General features: G+C 48.0%; 1 protein-coding gene across 3 annotated transcripts in view; it reads left to right on the forward strand.

Moving 5' to 3' along the window:
* SLC39A9 (solute carrier family 39 member 9) overlaps positions 1-21,212 on the forward strand; it is a 62,884-nt gene that overhangs the window by 22,584 nt on the left and 19,088 nt on the right. The gene's annotated exons all lie outside the window — the stretch shown is intronic.

The following is a 21,212-nucleotide window of genomic DNA, read 5'->3' on the forward strand; positions in this document are numbered from 1 at the left end:
AACACCTACTGTTCGGGCATGGACCCCGAACACAGACTTCTCCAGGAAGTCCATGTTACTGTTCGGGTTTAGCACCCGAACATTGGGTGTTTCACACACTATCTGCGTGACAGCACGATAAACACCATCAGCTCTGTTCGGCGGTAAGATTATTACCACCGGTCAGAGCGACAGCAGCTGGGAACGGAAGTAAAAAGTTTCTCTGGTCAGACAGGTGTCGGTTGATTAAAGAGTACTACTCCCATCAGCCTACACCTGCTTCCACTAATAACAGTAAGAGCAGGCGCCATTGATAAGAGTACTTATCAGCCTGCGCTATAAATGAAAAATAAAAAAAAATAAAAAAAAAATGGCATGGGTTACCTCTCTGTTTTTGATAACCAACATGGCAAAACTGACAGCTGCATTCTTCAACCCTCAGCTGTCATCTTTATCATGGTTGCTTATCCAGAGTAGAGGGGTCCCACAGCATTTTTTTCTTTTAAATAGTGCAGGGTCCCCCCCATTTTTGACAACCAGCCAAGCTAAAGCAGACTGCTGGGGGCTGATATTCTCAGGCTGGTAAGACTCCTCTCCATTACTAACCTCATAGTCATATTGTACATAAACACACAGCCAGTATAAAGTCCTTTTATTTTAAATAAAAATACGAACTGTTTTACTTTATTTAAAAATAAAAAAGTTATACTCACTTTACACCCATTCCATTGAAGCCCTTGTTTCCTGTAAAAGAAAAGAAAAAACATCCATATCCCTCACCTGTCCGACATACTGTCCCACACCGTAATCCATTTCTGCGATAAGTGGTTTTCAACCTGGTCGGTGCAAGATGTGACAGTCCAGGCTGAAAACCACATGAGAATGAGCTGCTGCAAACGGAACATCAGTGACTAGCGGTGACGTCCTCAAGGTTACGGCAGGTTACTGAGACTGCGTTCCCACATTTCGCTGTGAGCCGGGCTGATGAACTGCGGTGACCTCTGTGAGATGACCGTTAGCACCGTGAGAAAAAGTCTCATGGTGCAGCGCTTAGCTCAGTGAGTCACAGCAGTTCACCTTGAGAAATTTCTTGACATTAACCCCCATCTTTCATGACAAATGATGACTGTTATTCAGCCATCGTCTGCCTCTATCAGCCGTATGTGGAGCGGAGCTACACCTGCGGCTGTTAACTTGTTAAATGCCACTGTTAATGCACTTCAGGAGGGTGGCGCGCCATTCCATGCAGCCATTGGCACTTCTGGGGATGCTATTGCAAGGTGCCAATTGGTTGCCATTATTGCCGGGATTCTGCACAGGGCACAAAACATAAGCCCTCATACAGTTCATCGACCCAAAATGTAAAATATTACAGGTTTTGGAAATTGGCTACATGTGAATTATTTTTTAAATTAAAAAAAAAAAATCATGTAAATATAAAAAAGCAAACTACGTATCTTTGGTATCTACATACTTGTACTGACCTGGGGAGTCATACTGCAAAGTCAGTTTTACCGTACATAATCTCCTCCATTCTCTTTAGGGATTGGATTAGAACATCCAGAAGGTGTGAAGATGATATCTGCAAAGTCAGTTATTTTTCTTTTTTGTATAACAAACCTAGAGGGAACCTGTCACCAATTTTGTGACATAGCAGCTAAAAATATCACTTTATTCAGCGTCTGCGCTGCATTCCCTACATCCTTATATAACCCCCTGATTCCCCCTGTATAACTCCGAAAAAATGTTTTTAATTTCTCCCATGCTGTATTTTAATCTCACTCCGGTTTGATGGACGTGGTTTCGGGCCCCTCCATACCTCCCATCGGCTGTTTTTTGCCGTCCTACTTCATGGATGATACCTCTTGCGTCATCCACATCGACATCTCGCCCCTGGTCAGAAATATTACGTTTCGCACCTGTGCAGTATGCTTTGCCCAACTGCAGGCAACGCCGAAAAACAGAAGTGTCATGCGCCGGCACACATACTACTGGCTCATGCACCAGAACTACGTATGCCAGTGCATGCAAACTTCTGTTTTTCAGCTTTGCCCGCAGTTGCAGAAAGCACACCGCACAGGTGCGAAACGTAATCTTTCTGACCAGGGGCGATATGTTGCATGGCAATATGGATCGTTATCCATGTCAGGAGGATGGCGAGCAGAACCCGGGAGGAGGGATGCAGAGGCCCAAAACCACACCGAACGGACCGGACTGAGAAGATTACCATACAGCGCCGGAGAAATTTAAAAAGGTTTTTGGGAGTATATAAGGGGAGTCGGGGTTATATAAGGATTTAGAGAGTGAAGTGCAGATGCTGAGTAAGGTGATAGCAGCTAAAAATATTTCACAAAACTGGTGACAGGTTCCCTTTAACCCCTTAGTGGCCGGGCCCATTTAAAAAAAATGACATGTCACTTTATGTAGTAAAAACTCTGGTGCGCTCCAACATATCCCATTGATTTTGAGATTGTTTTTTTGTGACACGTTATACTTTGTGATAATAGTACATTTAATTTGGTATGTTTTGTAATAAAAAAATATCAGAAATTTGACAAAAAATAAAATAATTTGCAATTTTCCAACTTTTAATGATTGTCCCTTTAATCCAGAGAGTCACATCACACAAAAACATTAATGAATAACATTTCCCTCATGTCTGCTTTTCATCAGCACCATTTTGTAAATTTCGTTTTTTTGTTATGATTTTAGACGGTTTAATAATGTAGCAGTCATTTTTTATTTTTCAAGGAAATTTACAAAACGTACTTTTTAAGGGACCTATTCAGTTTTGAAGTGGCTTTGCAGGCTCTATACATTGAAAACCCCCAAATGTGAGACCATTTTAAAAACCACACCCTTCATTGTATTCAAATTTGCTGTCAGGTAGTTTAATAACCCTTCAGGTGCTTTTCAGAAATTAATGTAAAGTGGTATAACAGGAATGAAAAAGTTGATTTTTACCACCTAAATGTCGCTAACTTCTGAACAGGTCGCTATAGCCGGCAGACTTTAACCCCTTAGTGACAGAGCCAATTTGGTACTTAATGACCGAGCCAATTTTTGCAATTCTGACCACTGTCACTTTATGAGGTTATAACTCTGGAACGATTCAACGGATCCCGCTGATTTTGAGATTGCTTTTCCAGTTCACCACCTGACAGCACACTGGAGGACGTCCTTCTTATCCTTGATGGGACAGGAACACGAGAGGTTAAAAGGACCCTCCCCCTACCACCCTTCAGTGTTTTTCCTGTCCCATCAGGGATAGGAACGGACGAGAGGATCTGCTGTTCTGTGCGGGGGGGATGTGGATCGGGGGGGCTCAGCCTCACCCTTCCCTCCTGAGACACCCGTTGGCTGACACCCGCCCGAGGGTCCCTCAGCCTACCAGTGTAGCGCTGCTCCTGGGTTGGGGATCGCTTCCTCCTGGCGGGGGCTCTCGATCTCTCCGTCTGTCCCCTGGTGTGTGCGGCTCAGCGGCGGCCTCTGCTGGCGTCGGCGTCTCCATGCGGCCGCTGGGGGAACCAGTTCAACGCCGCACCTTCCTCTCTTTCCGGCCGCACGTCACTTCCGGTTTGCGGCTGAGGGGGATGGACGGCGTCTCTGCTACAGGAAGTGCAGAGGAAAGAGCGGTGGAGAACGCTGGAGCGTCATTTTGAAGTGAGGAACAGAATAAAAGGTATGTGCAGGGACAGTAGGGATCTCTAGAGCATCATGGAGGACGCAGCTAGAGCACAGTGTCAGGAGTCAGCAGCGCTAGTATGGCCTTCTAAAAAGGGCCTGGGAAAGCTCCTCAGCAATTATTGGAGCTAATATTGCAGCGACATCAGTAGCCCGCTCCATGGACCTTTGGCTAGATGATTTTAAAGATCAATTGATAGCCAAAACTCCCAGAGACACTATTCTAAAAACCCTACCTTTGCTAAAACTAGCAACTACCTTCTTGGCAGACGCATCTGCTGAATCAGTTAGATTCGTGGCGAGAGGTCAATCTCTTTCTAATGCAGCCCGTAGAGCTATTTGGCTTAAGAGCTGGTTGGGGGACATGCACTCTAAAAACAAGTTGTGTTCTATACCCTTTTCCGGGGGCAGGGTCTTCGGACCGGTCCTCGACGATATTCTAGAAAAAGCCGCAGATGTCAAGAAGGGTTTTCCGGAGGAAAAGCCAAAAAAATTCCAGCCCTTTCGGAGACCCCGCTATAATCAAAAACCCGATTATAGGGGTAAGGGAAAGCAGGGTAGGTGGAGCTACCAGAAAGGAGGGGATAACAGGTCTAAAAATAAAGAAGCGAGCTACTCGGGACCGGGGTCTAGCTACCGCAGGAAATGACGCCATCAGAGTAGGGGGCCGTCTGACAGGATTCCTGGGAGGATGGAGGGAAATCACAAAAAGTCCATGGGTTCTATAAATAGTATCCCAGGGGTACAAAATAGAGTTTACATCCCTTCCTCCCGAAAGATTCCTGGTATCCAGCTCTCATTTAAAACTGTCATCCCCCATGTGGTCAGACATTCAAGACCTGTTAAAAATGGCGGCTATCGTTCCGGTACCCCTTCAGGAAGAGTGCAGGGGTCACTACTCCAATCTCTTCTCGATAACAAAACCATCAGGAGAATCGAGAACGATTATAAATTTGAAACATCTGAACAATTGGGTCCTTTACAAAAGGTTCAAGATGGAGTCGATTCGGTCTACCATCCCTCTATTGGGGAAAGACATGGTGATGTGCACACTGGACTTAAAGAGTGCATATTACCATGTACCCATTTATCAAAATCATTAGAGGTTCCTGCGGTTCGCGGTAAACTTGGAAGGAAAGATCCTCCATTTCCAATTCCGCTGTCTCCCCTTCGGCCTGGCTTCCGCTCCCAGGGTTTTTACAAAACTTATGGTGGAAGTAGTCGCTTTCCTGAGGAATCAGGATATAATGGTGGTTCCCTACTTAGACGACTTCTTAATAGCAGTAGACTCAGAAGTCCAGCTCAGGGTCAATTGTCAGTCTCTCATCTCAACATTGCAGAATCTGGGATGGATTATAAATTGGGAGAAGTCGGATCTAATCCCAAAACCCAGAATAAAATTCTTTGGAGTCATGCTCGATTCACAAGCAAGAATGTCATTTCTTCCAGAAGACAGGCTAAAGGGCATAATACAGAAGATCCGTCACTTTTCTCGGGGTCGACATACGATCAGAGACGGGATGAAAATACTAGGTCTCATGACGGCCTGTATTCCCTGCGTGAGATGGAGCCAGTTTCATTCTCGACAGCTTCAGAGGGGAGTTCTGAGGAGCTGGAACAGAAGGCAGAACTCGCTGAACCGGACCCTGAGCCTTACTCCGCAACTCAAAAGATCTCTGGTGTGGTGGACTCTTTCCAGAAACCTCCGACTGGGGGTGCCATGGCTTCAGACACCAAGCATATCAGTTACAACAGATGCCAGTCAGCTCGGTTGGGGAGGTCATGTACTGGGAAGATATTTTCAAGGTCGCTGGGGGAAGGAAGACAGCAACCAGTCATCAAACCACAGAGAGCTACAGGCGGTTTGGGAAGTCTTGACGGCAGCGCAGCATCTGCTGCAGAACAAACACGTGAAGATCTTCTCAGACAACACGACAACAGTAGCCTTCCTGCGGCATCAAGGCGGTCCAAGACATCTGGCGTTACAAAACCTGGCGGAACGCATATTCCAGTGGGCAGAAAGGTCGGTTCTGTCCATCTCGGCGATCCACCTGGAGGGCTCCAAGAACCAGTTGGCGGATTTCCTCAGCAGAAAAAACGTATCCCCCACGGAGTGGGAACTGAACAACGAGGTGTTCAAGGATCTGTGTCAACGTTGGGGGAGACCGACGGTGGACCTATTTGCTACAAGAGGAAACGCGAAGCTCAAGATCTTCTATTCCCTAAACCCTTGGGAGAGTCCAGCCGCGATCGATGCCTTCTCACAACCCTGGAACCACGGGTTTCTGTATGCATTCCCTCCTCTAGCAATGATCCCGAGGGCACTCAGAAAGATCTGCGAGGACGGGGCCAAAGTCATACTCATAGCTCCTCACTGGCTGAAACGGAGTTGGTTTCCATTGCTAAGGAAACTGTCAGTGGAAGAACCCCTCCTGTTACCAGAAAGAGAGGATCTTCTTCTGCAAGGTCCAGTTCTACACCAGAATGCGGGAGCACTTCAGCTGGCGGCCTGGATCCTGAACGGAAGGTCTTAAGAGCAAAAGGGCTTTCAGAGGATGTCATTTCTACCCTTCAAGCCAGCCGGAAGCCGGTGACATCGGCTATCTATACCAAAATATGGAAGCGATTCTGTGGGTTTTGCGGAGAGACGACAGTTGACACTGACCATCCAAACATCCCCAAAATTCTTGACTTTCTGCAGTCAGGGTTTCAAAAAGGTCTTAGACCAAGTACATTAAGGGTCCAGATAGCGGCCCTGAGTGTATTCTTTGATTCTTCCCTGTCTGCCCATCCCTGGATTAGTAGATTCTCTAGAGCAGTCCAGAGATTAAAACCATTGATTAGAAAGTCAGTCCCGCCGTGGGATCTGAACTTGGTCCTAAATTTCCTATGTGAACAGGCGTGGGATGTAACAGGGGATATAGGAATTGATAAACTCTCCCTTAAAACTGCATTTTTAGTTGCGATCACGTCGGCAAAAAGATTGGGGGAACTACAGGCTCTGTCGGTGCAGAATCCATATTTGCAGATATTCGAGGACAAATTAGTACTGAGACTCGATCCGGCGTTTCTCCCTAAAGTTGTGTCAGATTCCAATATGAATCAAGAGATTGTTTTACCATCATTTTGCCAGTTCCCTAAAAATCAGAAGGAGAGTTTTTACCACAACTTAGACGTAAGAGACTCGGTGCTCAGGTACCTCGATTTATCCAGACCCTGGAGACGGGACAACAATTTGTTCGTCCAATTCAGGGGTCCAAATAAAGGTAGAAAAGCGTCTAAAGCGACTGTCGCACGGTGGATAAAATCCACAATCCGTTTAGCTTATAAAGCTAGAAAACAAGATTCCCCGGTTAACATTAAAGCCCATTCATCTAGGACCATGGCCACGTCATGGGCGGAGAAAGGGGGGGCGACGGCAGATCAGATCTGCAGAGCTGCGTCATGGTCTAGCCATAGTACCTTCTCTAAACACTATAAGTTAGATGTAGTGTCACCACAGTTGGCTTTCGGTAGAAAGGTACTGCAAGCGGTGGTCCCTCCCTAAATACCATTCTCCTTTGGTATTTCTCCAGTGTGCTGTCAGGTGGTGAACTGGAAAACAGTAATTAGACCTACTGGTAATTGTATTTCCAGGAATCCATCCTGACAGCACTATTAGTTCCCTCCCTAATGTATGATCTTTATACTCATGTGATGTAACATTTGTATGATTGATTATTTTGTTGGAATAAACCTGTGTTTTTGCATCCATCCAGATGTGTTACTTTGGAAAAGCACTGAAGGGTGGTAGGGGGAGGGTCCTTTTAACCTCTCGTGTTCCTGTCCCATCAAGGATAAGAAGGATGTCCTCCAGTGTGCTGTCAGGATGGATTCCTGGAAATACAATTACCAGTAGGTCTAATTACTGTTTTTCGTCACATATTGTACTTCATGTTAGTGGTAACATTTCTTCGATATTACTTGCGATTATTCATGAAAAAAACGGAAATATGGTGAAGATTTTTAAAATTTTGTAATTTTCAAACTTTGTATTTTTATGCCCTTAAATCAGAGAGATATGTCACGAAAAATAGTTAATAAATAACATTTCCCACATGTCTACTTTACATCAGCACAATTTTGGAAACAACATTTTTTTTTTGTTAGGGAGTTATAAGGGTTAAAATTTGACCAGCAATTTCTCATTTTTACAACACCGTTTTTTTTTTAGGGACCACATCACATTTGAAGTCATTTTGAGGGGTCTATATGATAGAAAATAACGAAGTGTGACACCATTCTAAAAACTACACCCCTCAAGGTTCTCAAAACCACATTCAAGAAGTTTATTAACCCTTTACGTGCTTCACAGGAACTGAAACAATGTGGAAGGAAAAAATGAACATTTAACTTTTTTTTGCAAACCTCTTAATTCAGAACCATTTTTTTTTTATTTTCTCATGTGTAAAAACAGAAATGTAACCATAAATTTTGTTATGCAATTTCTCCTGAATACGCCAATACCCCATATGTGGGGGTAAACCACTGTTTGGGTGCACCGCAGAGCTTGGAAGTGAAGGAGCGCCGTTTGACTTTTTCAATGCAGAATTGGCTGGAATTGAGATCGGATGCCATGTCACGTTTCGAGAGCCCCTGATGTACCTAAACAGTGGAAACTCCCCACAAGTGAGACCATTTTGGAAACTAGACCCCTTAAGGAACTTATCTAGATGTGTGGTGAGCACTTTGAACCCCCAAGTGCTTCACGGAAGTTTATAACGTAGAGCCGTGAAAATAAAAAATCGCATTTTTTCTACAAAAATGATCTTTTTGCCCCCAAATTTTTATTTTCACAAGGGTAACAGGAGAAATTAGACCACAAAAGTTGTTGTGCGATTTCTGCTGAGTACGTTGATACCCAATATGTGTGGGTAAACCACTGTTTGGGCGCACGGCAGAGCTCGGAAGGAAGGAGCGCCGTTTTGGAATGCAGACTTTGATAGAATGGTCTGCGGGCGTTATGTTGCATTTGCAGAGTCCCTGATGTACCTAACCAGTAGAAACCCTCCACAAGTGACCCCATTTTGGAAACTAGACCCCCCAAGGAACTTACCTAGATGTGTGGTGAGAACTTTGAATGCCCAAGTGCTTTACAGAAGTTTAGAATGTAGTCGTGAAAATAAAAAATATTTTTTTTTCCACAAAAAAGATATTGTAGCCCCCAAGTTTTTATTTTCACAAGGGTAACAGGAGAAATTGGACCGCAATAGTTGTTGTCCAATTTATCCTGAGTATGCTGATGCCCCATATGTGGGGGTAACCCACTGTTTGGGCGCACGGCAGAGCTCAGAAGGGAGGGAGCACCATTTGACTTTTTGAGCCTAACCCTAAATTTAGCGCCAACCCTAACTCTAAATTTAGCCCTAACCCTAGCCCTAACCCTAATTTTAGCCCCAACTGCTCCTCTCCTGCCGGCCGGCAGATGGAGACAGATGGCGGGCGCACTGCGCATGCGCCCGCCATTTTCTTTTCCCCAGAAGATGCCGGCGGCCAGGAGGAGCAGCAGGAGGACCCAGGGACACCGGTAAGTATAATAGGGTCCCCGAATCCCCCTATTTCTCTGTCCTCTGATGTGCGATCACATCAGAAGACAGAGAATTACACTTTGCTTTTTTTTTTTTTTTTTTTTTGCGGTCCCCGGTAAATAGTTAATTACCGGCGATCGCAAAACAGGGGTCGGTAAAACCGACCCCGATCATGCTCTTTGGGGTCTCGGCTACCCCCGGCAGCCGAGACCCCATAGATTCCCCCGGGGCCGGCCGGCGGGCGTACTGCGCATGCGCCCGCCATTTTGAAGAGGAGCACCGGGGGAGATAGGTGAGTATCGGGGGGCGATCGGGGACCCCTTTTCTCTGTCCTCTGATGTGCGATCACATCGGAGGACAGAGAAATTAAAAAGAGATCACTTTTTTTTTTTTTTTTTGCGATCGCCGGTAAACGGTTAATTACCGGCGATCGCAAATGCGGGGTCGGTACAAAACCCCCCGAATCATGTTCTCTGGGGTCTCGGCTACCCCCGGCAGCCGAGACCCCAGAGAAAATCCGTCTCTGGGGGGCGCTATTTTTTTTTTTAAGTACCCTTAGCGGCCGCCGTTAAAAGGCGTATCGTCGGTCGCTAAGGGGTTAAGGATGTTATTTTGCCATGAACTGACATGACAAGCATCAGGACCACATGATCATTATCTCAGGGTGCCAATGGGGTTGAAGAGGAAGCCCGCACACTGTTAACCTTTTAGATGCTGTAGTCACTATTGACAGCAGCATCTAAGGGGTTAAACGGCCATGGTCGATGCTAACAATGATTGCTGCTGATACAGCACATTGTCAGCTATGGTGTACAGCTGACAGCTGCTGGATTGTCACCTGTATGGGGATACTATTCTCTTATATCTCAGGTCAGTAAAAAGACATTTCTCCTTCGCCTCATTGGGGGACACAGACCGTGGGTGTATGCTGCTGCCAATAGGAGGCTGACACTAAGTGATACAAAAAAAGTTCGCTCCTCCCCTGCAGTATACACCCTCCTGCTGGCTCTCAGCTCCTCCCCTGCAGTATACACCCTCCTGCTGGCTCTCAGCTCCTCCCTGCAGTATACACCCTCCTGCTGGCTCTCAGCTCCTCCCCTGCAGTATACACCCTCCTGCTGGCTCTCAGCTCCTCCCCTGCAGTATACACCCTCCTGCTGGCTCTCAGCTCCTCCCTGCAGTATACACCCTCCTGCTGGCTCTCAGCTCCTCCCCTGCAGTATACACCCTCCTGCTGGCTCTCAGCTCCTCCCCTGCAGTATACACCCTCCTGCTGGCTCTCAGCTCCTCCCCTGCAGTATACACCCTCCTGCTGGCTCTCAGCTCCTCCCCTGCAGTATACACCCTCCTGCTGGCTCTCAGCTCCTCCCCTGCAGTATACACCCTCCTGCTGGCTCTCGGCTCCTCCCCTGCAGTATACACCCTCCTGCTGGCTCTCAGCTCCTCCCCTGCAGTATACACCCTCCTGCTGGCTCTCAGCTCCTCCCCTGCAGTATACACCCTCCTGCTGGCTCTCGGCTCCTCCCCTGCAGTATACACCCTCCTGCTGGCTCTCGGCTCCTCCCTGCAGTATACACCCTCCTGCTGGCTCTCGGCTCCTCCCCTGCAGTATACACCCTCCTGCTGGCTCTCGGCTCCTCCCCTGCAGTATACACCCTCCTGCTGGCTCTCGGCTCCTCCCCTGCAGTATACACCCTCCTGCTGGCTCTCGGCTCCTCTCCTGCAGTATACACCCTCCTGCTGGCTCTCGGCTCCTCTCCTGCAGTATACACCCTCCTGCTGGCTCTCGGCTCCTCTCCTGCAGTATACACCCTCCTGCTGGCTCTCGGCTCCTCTCCTGCAGTATACACCCTCCTGCTGGCTCTCGGCTCCTCCCCTGCAGTATACACCCTCCTGCTGGCTCTCGGCTCCTCCCCTGCAGTATACACCCTCCTGCTGGCTCTCGGCTCCTCCCCTGCAGTATACACCCTCCTGCTGGCTCTCGGCTCCTCCCCTGCAGTATACACCCTCCTGCTGGCTCTCAGCTCCTCCCCTGCAGTATACACCCTCCTGCTGGCTCTCGGCTCCTCCCCTGCAGTATACACCCTCCTGCTGGCTCTCGGCTCCTTCCCTGCAGTATACACCCTCCTGCTGGCTCTCGGCTCCTCCCCTGCAGTATACACCCTCCTGCTGGCTCTCGGCTCCTCCCCTGCAGTATACACCCTCCTGCTGGCTCTCAGCTAACCAGTTCTTGCTTAGTGTCTGTAGGAGGCACATGGGTCTGTTTCAGACCCCAACGTTTTTATTTTATTGTTTACTTTTCTGTAAATTTTTATTTTTTAATTAACGGAGTGAAGGGGGCGACGGTTCATTTCAAGGTTCCGATCTCCCCCGAACCATCAACAGGCGAGCACGGCGAGTATACCTCCCCGTACCCTCTCCTGCGACGTGGGAAGCCATGCCTGAGCTCACTTCAGGGGCGACGGTTCCTTTCATGGTCCCGATCTCCCCACACCAGCAGCAGGCGACCACATGGAGTGTCGCCTCCATGTATCCTCTCCTGGAGCCAGGCCTAATGCCGGACAACTGGCCCTGTCCACCCGGACTGAACTCCATGGCTGTACAGAGGCCCCTCTCTATCGCGTCCGAGCAGCCCCCACTGTCCCACCACTGTGAAGCGGATGGCACAAGGAGGCGGACGGGTCCTCTCCACCTCCCTAACAAAGGTATGATGGATTGAGGCTTATCCCTGCACCGTCCACGCTGCACAGAACAGCGCTGAAACCCACATCCGCGGCGGCTCCATGCCGGGACGCGCACCAATGGTGAGTGGATCCATCTTCAGTGGGATAGCCACATGCTGACAGGCAGCCTCAGCCACTTCCCTGTGGCCCACCTCTCTGAGGTAACGCTCTGGATGGCTGCAAAAATTTAGGCCCTGGCTTCGGCCGATTTGTAGGCCGCATCCTGGAAGTCTTGCCTGGAACGACCCACTGGGACGTCCGCCGGCTACAGAAATTTAGGCCCCGGCTTGGGCCTATTCAACATCGTGTCGGTGGCTCCGCCCCCCAAATTGGCGCTTCTCGCTCTCTGCGAGATTTTATCAACTCTGCAGCTCCCGGTGGCCATCTTGGTCCACCCGGCCGGCTCACACTGGGGTGACAGTATTTTTGCATTAAAGGGGCACATCGACTCTACATCAGTACCCGGGTAAGGAAGTACCTGGCCTTAAAGGCACATGACCAGTATTTCCTGGTCTTAAAGGCACATGACCAGTATTTCCTGGTCTTAAAGGCGCATGACCAGTATTCCCTGGTCTTAAAGGCGCATGACCAGTATTCCCTGGTCTTAAAGGCGCATGACCAGTATTCCCTGGTCTTAAAGGCGCATGACCAGTATTCCCCGGTCTTAAAGGCGCATGACCAGTATTCCCCGGTCTTAAAGGCGCATGACCAGTATTCCCCGGTCTTAAAGGCGCATGACCAGTATTCCCCGGTCTTAAAGGCGCTTGATCAGTCCGAGGAGCCCTCCGCCGCCGACCCCAGCTTTATCCTCTAGTTCCCCTCAGTGGACTTCTTCACTGACCAATCCATGGTTCTCTGTCCAAGAGATTGAATCCCTCTGTGTACCCTCTGCGTTTGGAGTGCTCGCAGGACCAATATACGTACATGGTCCCTATCCTACATGGGAGCCGTCGGCTAGCAGGGGCTGCAAGTATTCTAGAAACGTGCAGGCGTCTAGAAACATACAGGCATCTAGAAAACGGACGTTTTTCGTTTCCTGCTCCCTCACCAATGATTTGATGACAACAAGGCTCTGAATATGGATTGGATATTACCGGAGCTTGCCAGAGCTTCAGAGACTAAACTCCCTCGAGAGCATTTGCCATTCAATTCGGATAAGCGATTCACTGGACAGAAGCCTCTACGTGGGATGCCTGCCTGGCCTGTTAATGGCGACGGGTCCTTTAAAGGGCATCGATCTCCCCACACCATCAACAGACGAGCACACGGAGTGTCGTCTCCATGTTTCCTCTTCTGCATCCAGGCCTAACGCCAGACAACCTGTCCTGTCCACCTGGAGACCTGAACTCTGTGGACATAAAGAGGCACCCCTTTTCTCTTCGCCATGACAGCACCCACTTGAGAGAGGGGATCCGCCCCTAGGAACAGGAAACCCTATGGAGAGAATAAAAGGGGCGGTCCCCCTCGCTCCCACAGTTGGTTTCCTGTTCCTACGGGAGACCTGGAGAGAAGAGGATTCCCTGCCTGGATGCCGCTTGCGCAGTTTACCTGTATAGGGATGGCAAGGGCTCCAGAGCTGGAAGCAGCGTCGGGGGTTCTATGGCAGCTTCCCCCCTCTGCTGGCAGGTACCGTGAGGCCAGGATCGGGGAGTCGCCTGGCTCACGGAGAATCATCCAGCGCACCTGCAGGGACCGGACCGCTGGGGTAAGAACCTGTGTCGCCATCTTCGGGAGGCGCACAGGCAGCGTGTGGCCCAGTGTTTTCTCCCCCGGAAGTATTGCCACAACTTCCGGGGTGACGTACGAGGAGGACGGCGCCTGCGCGATTGCTGGGTGGAGGCGCAGGCGCGCGCACAGCAGAGCCGCAACCCGGATGTAGTAGTTACTTCCGGGTGCGGCAGGAAGAAGATGGCGGCCCCCATTTACAAAAGGACGACGGTGCTGATACCCGGCGTCCATCATGGCATCTCCTAAAGACACAGCGTTACCTTCATCTGAAGTCACCGCTGTTACACCTGGAAGCCGGACTAGCAGCAGCCGCAGATCATCCTCCAAGAGCGCCAGAGAAAAGAGATCGGACCGGTCAGCTCCTCCATCTGTGCCTCCGTCTCCTCCTCTCCAGCCGGTATTACGACTACAGCTTCAGGGGTGAGTGTTTGTCTACCCTATTTAAGCTGATTACACTCCCCTCTTTTATCTAATTCCCTAGGTTAAAAGAACAGGGAAATCCAATCATAAGCAATGTGCCTTATGCTCTCAGCCGCTCCCGGACACCGATTTAAAAAAGTTGTGCCATTCATGCATCGAATCCACCTTACGTGAGGAGTCTTCAGTAAGGTCGGAAGATATACGTAGCATGATTAGAGAGGAATTACGAGCCTTTCGAAGCTCGGATAAAGTTCCTGAGAGTAGGAAAAAATATAGTTCTCCTAGATCTGAACAGTCATCTGAGGTGGAGGATAAGGATTCGGACGATTCCCAAGAGGTTTTATCCTCGGAGGGTGAACAGGATACATGTTTCCCTACAGACAGTATTGACAATCTAGTCAAATCAATACATAATACCATGGGTATGGAAGATACTAAAACCCTTAAGACACCACAGGACGTGATGTTTGCCGGCCTGTCTGAGAAAAAGAGACCTTCTTTTCCTGTTATTCCAGCGATAAAGGACTTAGTCAGAAAGGAGTGGGAAAGCCAGGGGCAAAAAGGGTTGCCGTCTTCCTCAAAACGTCGCTATCCCTTTAATGACGAGGATTTCTCCAAATGGTCAAAAACCCCAAAAGTAGATGCGGCAGTGGCATCCACTTCTAGGAAATCTCTACTACCTGTAGAAGATTCTGGATCTTTGCAAGACCCGCTTGATCGGAAAGCGGATTCCCTTTTCAAAAGAGCTTGGGAATCCTGTACAGGAGCTTTAAAACCGGCTATTTCGGCCACATGCACTGCTAGGTCCATGTTGGTCTGGTTGAATGACCTTGAAGAAGGCTTGAAAGGCTTTCCCGCAATAAAGTCATATCATCTATTCCATTAATTAGAGGAGCTACTGCCTTTCTAGCTGATGCTTCAGCTGATTCCATCCGATTAGCAGCCAAATCGGCAGGTCTGACCAACGCGGCTTGCCGCGCCTTGTGGTTAAAGGGGTGGAAAGGAGATCCACAAACGAAATCTAAGTTATGTGGTCTACCATGCCAAGGTGAGTACCTATTTGGTACTCAGTTAGATGAAATCATTACCAAAGCGGGTGAGAGGAAGAAAGGGTTCCCCAATAACACTTACCTTCCATCCTATAGGAGAGCGTTCCGAAAGCCCATGTTCAACAGAAGACGGGACTATAAAAACCAGGACCGTTGGGCTAATAAAGACTTTAAACAAAAAGGAGCCTTCTTCGGAAAACGCCCTTTCAAACCTGAGGATAAACCCCGTTAGGACAGATCTACCCGTTGGTGGTAGGTTGTCCTTCTTCTCTACACAGTGGCTGGCAATAACCTCTAATCCATGGGCAACTAGCCTCATAACTACAGGTCTAAAATTAAAGTTTTCCCAAGTCCCCCCGGACTCATTTTGTCTGACTTCCTTAAAGTCACCATCACAACAAGAGGCCTTGGAACAGGAAATAATAACTCTCCTGTCCAAAGGAGTATTAGTGGAAGTCCCTTGTCATCAAAAAGGAAGGGGATTTTATTCCCCTTTATTTTTTATTTCGAAACCAGACGGGTCATATAGAACAATAATTAACCTTAAGAGACTAAACGTCTTCTTAGAGAACCAAACTTTTAAGATGGAATCTATTCCGTCAACTATTAAGCTTCTGTTTCCCCATTGCTTCATGGCAGTTCTTGACCTTAAAGATGCATATTATCATCTTCCAATCTTCAGTGAGCATCAAAAATATCTACGGGTGGCAGTTATGGTCAAAGGTCAGATTCGGCATTATCAATACACAGCAATGCCCTTTGGTCTATCAATAGCCCCTAGAGTTTTCACAAAACTAATGTCAGAGGTAATGTCATATTTGAGGTTAAGACACCCTCATAATACCATATTTAGATGACCTATTGATAGTCGGGAACTCTCTTTCTCAATGTCATCAACGTTTAGCTGATTCAATTTCGTCCCTACAGGGGCTAGGGTGGTTAGTAAATTGGGAAAAATCTAGATTGTCCCCCACAACTAAGCAAAAAATTTTAGGAATTATTCTAGATTCTACAAATCAAATGTGCTTTCTTCCTGAGTCAAAACAAATAACAATCATAAACAAAGTACAATCAGTGATTAACCACCCTCTAATTTCCCTAAGAGAAGGTATGTCACTTCTTGGTTCCTTCACTTCCTGTATTCCAGCTGTTCCTTGGGCCCAATTCCATAGCAGGAAATTACAGTATACAATTCTTCGTGAGGAAGAAAGATTACATGGCCGATTAGATAGTCGTATTCCCTTACCAACAGATGTAATACAATCTCTCACTTGGTGGTTAAATCCGAATCATTTTTTCAGTGGGGTTCCCTGGGTGGTTAAACCATCAAAAACTATCTTCACTGATGCCAGTCCTAGTGGTTGGGGAGCACACTTAGAAGATCAAATAGTGCAAGGTCTGTGGTCTCCTAGAGAATCGGATGATTCTTCTAATAAGAAAGAACTGAAGGCTATCTATCATGCCGTATCTGAATTTCTTCTGCAGCTACACGGAACGCATACAAGAGTCTTTTCAGACAACATGACAGCGGTAGCATATATAAACCACCAAGGAGGAACAAGATCAGAAGCACTCATGTCTATAGCCAACGACATTCTAGCCATTGGAGAGGAGCACCTTCTGTCCCTGTCAGCGCTAAATGTGAGGGGAATCGACAATTCGAGAGCAGATTTCCTCAGTCGCCACACTCTCCACCAAGGAGAATGGGTCCTAAGTCGTCGTATCTTTTGCATGATAATAAAAAAATGGGGCACTCCCGAGATAGATCTCTTTGCGACAAGACAAAACAGGCAAGTCAAAAAGTTCGCATCATTGTTCCGATCCGACAATCCAGATATCTTCGACGCCCTTCAAGTGCCTTGGGTATTCAAGAAGGCATATGCCTTACCCCCGCTGATATTACTTCCGACAGTAATCAGGAAGATAAGAGAGGACAGAGCAAACGTGATCTTAATAGCTCCGTTCTGGCCCAAGAGGCCATGGTTTTCCTGGCTGAGAGCCATGTCAATCTCAGACCCATGGATCCTCCCGGAGGATCGGGATCTTCTTTTCCAGGGCCCCTTCAACCACCCTCAGGTGAAGGGTCTTCGGTTAACAGCCTGGAATTTGAGAGGCAGCTGCTAAAGATGAGAGGGTTCTCAAACAAGGTGATTGACACTCTGCTATTAAGTAGGAAAAAATCCACTACCTCCATCTACGCAAGAGTGTGGAGAAATTTTCTAAACCTCTACCCAATGGCCCTGTCAAACGAAATTCATATTCCCATGATTCTAGAATTTCTTCAAAAAGGGCGCGATTTAGGCCTGGCGGTCAGTACTTTAAAAGTACACATTTCTGCGCTGGGGGCATTATATGGTCACGATATCGCAGGTAATAAGTGGGTAGCCAGATTTGTTGCAGCATGCCAGAGGTCAGAGACAGTTCACATTCCCCATGTACCACCTTGGGATGTTAATTTAGTTCTGGAAGCTCTTACAGACCACCCTTTTGAGCCACTACATTCAGCTCACATAAAACATGTCTCCCTCAAGACAGCTCTTCTCGTCGCCTTAGTATCAGCAAGAAGAGTAAGTGACATACAGGCATTATCGATAGATCCTCCCTTCATGTCAGTCTTCCCAGATAGAGTTGTCCTAAAAACAGACCCTTCATACTTACCCAAAGTATGCACTAAATTTCACAGATCGCAAGAAATTTTTCTTCCCTCCTTCTATGATAACCCTACAAGTCAGGAAGAACAAAAATACCACACATTAGATGTGAGGAGAGCCATATTAGCCTATTTGGATAGGACTAGTGCTTGGAGGAAGAGCAGGGCTCTCTTTGTTTCCTTCCAGGGTCATAGAAAAGGAACTGGAATCACGAAGGGTACTCTATCTCGGTGGATTCGAGATGCAATATGTCTGGCCTATTCATCCAAAGGGGAGAATCCGCCTGAGACCGTAAGAGCACATTCCACCCGGGCGATTGCATCATCCTGGGCTGAACGAGCGGAGGTTCCGTTAGAACAGATATGTAAGGCCGCAACCTGGTCTTCACCTACTACCTTCTATAATCACTATAGATTAGACTTGTCTTCCTCATCTGACTTGTCCTTCGGTAGATCAGTCCTTAACACGGTGATCCCTCCCAAATGACTATCTCTGAAAGTCTCTCAAGTGGGTGCTGTCGTGGCGAAGAGAAAACACCGGATTACGTACCGGTAATGCTCTTTTATAGAGCCACGACAGCACCCCTTCACTTCCCACCCTGATATGATTTTTATTTAGAAGCACGGTTAAGGGTGTTTGGTTCTTGTAGTTAGCCATACTTAAGTTAACTAATTATAAACGATAATATTGAATGACCTACTAAAATCTGGTGGACGGTTCCTTGCAATCTCTGTAAACCCAACTGTGGGAGCGAGGGGGACCGCCCCTTTTATTCTCTCCATAGGGTTTCCTGTTCCTAGGGGCGGATCCCCTCTCTCAAGTGGGTGCTGTCGTGGCTCTATAAAAGAGCATTACTGGTACGTAATCCGGTGTTTTTGGCGTACGAGCTCCCCCCTCTGCATCACCACTATTTAGTAGATGATGCAAGAAGGCGGACAATTCCTTTCCACTTCCCTGTTAAGAGGTTGATGGATCGAGGGTTCCTAATTTTTATCTTCACCGTGAAAAGAGGAGATGGCAAGAGACTATGACCTGCTGGATGCAGCCGCACATTCTGCCATGGGGCAGATTAACCGGGTAGAATCTCCTGTGGTATACCTACCAGTATCCCTACCTGATGGGTCATCAATTAAAAATACCACGGACTGTCAGATAGCAAATCTGGTTTGTTCCGTCTTGCGGCTTCGGGTCCAGCGCTCTATCCTCCCTAGCGGTCGCATGGATTGCTAGAGCAATGGTCTCCTGGCTGGAGACCTTAACTACCTTGATTCACACCAGCAACAACTGGCCAATCAAATCCTTTGAGCGGGAGACTGACAAAGGATTGTATAAGGATTGTCCAGCACAGTCTAGATCTAAGGGATCTTGGTTCCAAACAGGGGAACGAAAAGTAAGATCGACCCTGGACCTCAAACTTCTAACAACCTTTGACATGGTCCTCCTTCTTTGGATGGAGTTCCTCCGCTCAGCCATTACTTCAACAGAAAAAGGTGCAGTTTCCGGCATCCATCGACATTCGGGTTGCTTGCCCTCTGCAAAAATTCCTTCGCCTTTCCATTCGTCAACCGCATTTTCAAGTCACAACCTTGTCCTTCGGCCTTGCTTCCGCACCCAGAGTGTTCGCTCGGGTCATGGCGGATGTCATGTTTCTCTTGCACTCTCTAGAGGCGTGCTCGTCCTGCCCTGTTTGGTCCGTCTAGCCGCCCTTCCAGGACTACGCTGAGTCGTCTATATCTCTTGCGATACCTTCTCTCCTGGGCTGGCATCTACACTTAGACAAGTTCTCCTCATTTCCAGCCCAGCAGATATCCTTTTTGAGGATGATCCTGCACACTTCTAGAAGGATGGTAATTCTTCCTCGAGACAAGGTCATGGCCCTTCAACAGGGAGCTCGCGCAAGGAGAGTTCTGAGGACTTGATTACTCACCCCCTCATTTCATTCGATTTGCTAAGAGAGTTCTGAGGAAAAATGGTGACAACAATGGAAGCGGTTTCCTTCGCTCCGCTCGTTTTCAGCAAGTCAAACAGACTTTTAGACAATAGTCTCTAAGCTCCTTCTTCATCCAGGGCCTTTCTCCCGGTTCAATGGTTATTAGTAACTACCAATACCAGTCTTCTTCTCCCCATCATTGTTCTGGAGATCCGAACGGTAGTCTTACAGCAGGTCCACTGCCTTCTGGCGGGTCACCCTATCCGAATTCATTTGGATAATGCCACGGCGGTGCCTTACGTCAGTCATCTAGCAGGTACCCACGGTCAGGCGCCATGACCGAGGTACCTCACTTTTCTCTGATGGGCCGAAGTCTATTATTCGGTGATCTCGGCAGTATATATCCCAGAAGTAGAACTCTGAATGGCAAACAAATTCAGCCGTCAGGGTTCCGCCTCAAGTCAGTGGGAATTTCACCCCGAAGTCTTCCATCAGATCTGTGCTTACTGGAGCTCTCCAGTTGTAGGTGGGATGACATCCAGAATGAAGGCCAATGTACTCGAGTTCGTGGTTCGGCCTCGAGATCCAAGAGCCATCGCTCTCCATGCTCTGGTTCTGCCGTGGTACCAGTTTCCATAACTCCCCTTCCACTGCTTCCGAAAGCCTTTCGGAAGCAGAAAGGGGCCCCAGTGATCCTCAGAGATCCGCACTGACCACATCCGTTTTTTGTTTGCGGAGCTAGTATCTTCTCGCCTTATCGCAGCACAACTGCAAGTAGGGACTTTCTCACAGGGAGTTTTCACACATAGGGAAGAACTATCGCATACCGTTAGATCATTGGGACCTTATTATTCCTAGGAGCCTTACAGTAGTCTCCTTTTTCATCCGGGCAGACTTTACTATCAGGGAAAGTCGTCCCGTTCTCCTCTGCGATATTCTCACTCTGACGAGTCTTCGGAGCTAGCTTCTCTGCTCTTTCAGACTTTTTTCCCTTATTCCCTTCGAGGCAAGGTTGTCCTCAGGCCATCTCCATCCCTTGTTACCAAGGTGGTACTGTATTACCACTGTTATGAGGGCATAGTACTTCCCTCATCTCTTTTGGCTCCAGTCCACAAAATGGAATAAGATCCCCCATATTCTGGACGAAGTGAGTGCTCTGAGTAGGTACGTCTTGAGGACGGCGTCCTTCTGAAGGTTGGACGTTTTATTTGGGCTTCCTGACGGTAGAGGAAGGCTTCCTGACATTTTCAGGAAGGGTTTAGCCGTTTCATCGACCATGATAATATGGTGAATTCTTTTCACCATCCAGGAGTCCTTCCGTGCTAGATGTCAGCCTATCTCCCTGTCTATCAAGGGTTCAAGGCATGCCTGCAAGCTTGCGGATTCGTCCAGTCCGCATGCATTCTTGAAGCACTATAATTCCCACACTTCCACAGATGTGAGTCTGGGCAGGCGGACTCTGCAGGCCGCGGTGGCGCACT

This window comes from Ranitomeya imitator, chromosome 1 (assembly GCF_032444005.1).
Source record: "Ranitomeya imitator isolate aRanImi1 chromosome 1, aRanImi1.pri, whole genome shotgun sequence".
NCBI classification, from domain to species: domain Eukaryota; kingdom Metazoa; phylum Chordata; class Amphibia; order Anura; family Dendrobatidae; genus Ranitomeya; species Ranitomeya imitator.